Here is a 4,333-nt window from a genome sequence, read left to right as displayed (position 1 = left end):
CATAATTTCTACCCCAACCTCAACCTTATATGAGTAAAAATCAACCCCTAAAAAGTGCCCCTAAACATAAGGACAAATTTTGTTGGGGGGGATGACATCTTCTAGAATTGTTTCCAGTTGTAATGGGGGTGATGTTCTTTCTATGGGATCCTGTAAAAGTAAAATGATGATTAAATTTCATGACTGTTGTTTTGTATAATTGCAAAACATGAGTAATCAATAGGGTTTCTCTAAAGTTTTATTTGAAGTTCTGACCAGAATGTTGTAAGAAGGTGCATCATTTCCACTGGTACCCATAAAATCTTTATAACAGTGCCATCAGAATCATGATATCATATCATCCAGGTGGATTTGTTGTTGTGGGACCCCATCTTTTTCCTGGAAGCTAAAGATTATTGCAAGAAAATCTATGGTTCCTTGTTGAAAGCTTAAACATCATTCATATAGACATATATTCAACAAAAGATACAATATAGACAAAATGGGCATGGAGAAAAGTAAAGCATTTCCTTAAAATCTATCTTCTTTATATCTCATACCAGAAGGCTCCTGACATGAGACAGAAATTCTGAATTTTTTTTAACAACATGCTTGCATTTAGAGAAGGATAGCCATTGTCCAACCCTAAAGCCAGCTCTAATTTTTAAGTAAAGATGTATACATGTTCAGATAATTAAATTGTACTATGCAGATGATACAACATCATAAGTCAGATTTCTCTTTGCTTGTTGATCATTTCTGGAAAGTTATCTATTTTTCTTTAGGCGTCTAGATGTCCAAGGTCTCTTGACTCTTTGAAGATGAATATTTTCTTGCAAAGACAAGAACAAACCCTGCCCCAACCCTTATGAGGTTTTCTTCCACCTATATAATTGTCACCTCTATTGATGAGATGTTATTTTTCTTCCTCAAGAGGTTTCTGTTTTCCGAACTGAATGTTTATTAATTTTGATGGTATTATAGCTTTTTTTTCTCCTGTGGAAACAAGAGCAAAACACCTTCCCCAATATAGCACATCTCCTGGTTTCCATTGTAAGGTCAAGTCAACATATTCTTGAAGTATACTGGCTGATTTAATTCAGAATTTTTTTTTTATTATCCAACATCTCTCTGCTGCTGTTATTTCTTTGTCATTAGCTTTAAGAAAATTCAAGATTAATAATGCAGTACGCAATCTATTTCTGGGGGTATTTTCTATCCATTTCTGTTCATTTAGTATATCCTTTATAGTTTGATCTGCTCTTTCTGTAACTGCCTGACTTGTTTGGTATATCTGTAATATGCTTTATATTATAACAAGCAAAATTGTTTCATTTTTCTTAGACACATATGCTGGACCATTGTCTGTCTTTATTTGTGCAGAAATACCCATGATGGTCATAACTTCTAACAAATGCATGGTTATTGAATCAGCCTTTTCTGAGATCAAGGCAATTACCAATTGAAAACCTGAATAAGTGTCAATGGTATGGCATATATATTTTAATTTTTCAAATTCTGTAAAGTGGAACACATCCATCTTCCAGATTTCATTTCATTGAGAACCCTTTGGGTTAGTACATGCAGGTAATGGTGTTTCTTTATAGAGAGAGCAAGCAGGACATCTGTTTATAATCATCTTAGCTTTTTGCCATGTAATAGAAAATTCATTTTTAAAACCTTTGCTATTGACATGATGTTTCTTATGAAATTCTGAGACCTTCAGCATATTCCCAACCAACAGTCAATTAATTTCTGTATTATTTTGTAATATGAGGGCCTGCTTGTTGTGGTTTCTGTCTTGCCTGGTTTGTGTCCTCCCACCAGATCCCACATCTGGTAAATCCCAAAGAAAATCATACAGAGGTCTTCATAAGTTATAAACTGATTGGCCCATTAGCTTAGGCTTTGTATTAGCTCTTATAACTTATATTAGCCCATTACTCTTATCTATGTTAGCCAAGATTCTGGAATAATGATACTCACATCTGTAACCATGTCTAGTAATCCCTCAATTACAACTTCATTTATATGAAATCAATTGATATTTGATATAGAAGTCTGCAAAAATATATTTTTCCTATTTCATATTGGAGTTTTTGATTCATTCTCCATGTATATTCCACCATCCAGAACAGCATTTTTTTTTGAAGCAGGCATTCGATTGTATAATTTTCCTGGTGAGACATATTCTCCAGAGTGACTGGGAATGACTGGACTTTGTTTGATATGGGGGCCTGTGAGAGGCCCCAGAAGGAGTTTTCAGATGGTATTGGGTTGTCTTGCCTGTCTTTTGTCCACTTACATTCATTGGTATAATGTCCGCCTTTGCCATACCTCCTACATATACCAGAAGGCTGAGTTCTCCTATTCTTGCCATACCTAGAGGATACATTATTCCTAGGAATTCCTTGTCTACAGTACCTTCTTAGATTTCCTATTCTACCACAATTAAATCATTGGCATTTTGGTATCTCCTCATACTGTTGGAAATCACTTCTCCTATCCAATCTTCAGTACTGTAGTCAAATTTTTTACCATTCATTGTATACAAGATCCATTCATCTATAGGTGCTTATCTGACCTTTAAAGGCTCAATGATCTTCTTACATTTTAAGATGGCATTTTCAAAAAGCCAAAGATTGAATAAGTGCAAGTCTATCTTCAGGGTCAGTCATTCCCACTTGAACAGCCTTAGTTAATCTTTGTAAGAAGTCAATAAAGAGTTCTCTCTGGCCCCATTTAACCCTAATATATGATTTAATTCTCTTTCCTAGTTCCTGAATCCTGTCCCAAGCATTTAAATCTGCTGTGCTACATAGGGACAAGGTGTGTTCATTGTAACAAGCCTGTTCCTGAGTATCAGAGTAATGACCCTCACCAAGAATTTGATCTTGGAAATTCTCAAATCCTTTTGCTTTCCCCTGTTGCTCTAAAAATTTTGCCACTTCTCTCAAATAACACTTCCAAAGAAGCTGAAGTCTATCTTCTAGGATCATTGAGATTAACTGAAGCCAATTATGTGGAGTAGCCTTTGTTCTTGATACCCACATTTTCAAATTTTTCTGACAAAAGGAGAATGTAGTCCTTCAGAAACTACTGCTCATTTAATTTCTTTTATATTGCTCATACCTATTGGTTCCCATGCATATTCTTTACTACTTTAGGATAACTTGTTGCAGATGGTCTTTCCAAGGAAATTACCAGATATGCAGTTGAAACTCTGTGTAAGTCATCCAGGATATGGCATGCACTAATGAGGCTAAATCCTGTTCTCCTATCTTCTATCCCTGCTCATCTATTTCAATAAATTACTCAATCTTTTCAGTCCTTTTACTATTGTCTTTTGTAAAGTCTGAATCTCCTTTCAATGTTCTGTTCTAATGCCCTCACTGAGGATTCCAGTGTATGAAATTTGTCCAGTAAAGATAAAGTCTTATCCTTGAAAATAATTTTGATTATGTGCATATTACCTTCCTGGAGAGATATTTTATCCATTAATCTATCATAACTTTTCAGCAGATTCTTATTGTTAAATTCAACAGCACAAATTCTTCCACATTGTTTTGTCAAAGTGATGCTATCATTCTCCATAGTATTGATCTTCTCAACTAGCTGTCCATTATTACTCTGTAAAGATTATATTATTTCTAAAAGTGCCTCATTCTTGGTCCTATTATTAAACCATTTTTAATGAGTTAATATGAAAAGCAAAACTAATTCCTAGAATAAAATAAAGGGATGTTGCTGTGGGAGCTTCTTCTGCTCCTTCAACCAATAGGCTTTAAGATACCAGACAACTCAGGTGTGGTCTCTTTTGCTTTAAAAAGCAGTGGTAGCCCTGCTCGCTTTCTCTTGCTTCCGGCTTTGCTTCTGCCTACTAGACTTTATTCCTGGCTGCACAAAGGCTATTGTCTAGGACAGTGATCTGTAAGTTTTCCCCTTAAATAAATAACCCTTTTATTAATCATAATTCCAAACTGGTGTGGGATTGTTTGATATTTATGTCTACAAGATGTAGAAGAAAAGTTACATAAGCCTTGTAGAATATCATCCACAGAATAAGCAAAATAATTATTAGATTCCTGGATAGTTATGTTATCAGTAATTTTTGTAATTTGTCAGGTCTTACCAACTGTAAGGCAATTACAATGAATTGGAGTAGGTGTAATAATCATTATCAGCCAGCAGGTGTCACAGTTGCAGTCGCATGGCCTAGACATGCTAGCAGCAGTGAGCAGCAAGTGTTGCTTACTGAGGTACTGAAGTGGAGCACTGGACTGAGCTCCCAAGGTCCCAATGAGGAGCAGAAGGAGGGAGAACATGAGCAAGGAAGTCAGGACCACGAGGGGTG

Source organism: Microtus ochrogaster, chromosome 2 (assembly GCF_000317375.1).
Source record: "Microtus ochrogaster isolate Prairie Vole_2 chromosome 2, MicOch1.0, whole genome shotgun sequence".
In the NCBI taxonomy this organism is placed as follows: Eukaryota; Metazoa; Chordata; class Mammalia; order Rodentia; family Cricetidae; genus Microtus; species Microtus ochrogaster.
The sequence above is the reverse complement of the archived record's forward strand: the minus strand, read 5'-3'. Positions refer to the sequence as shown.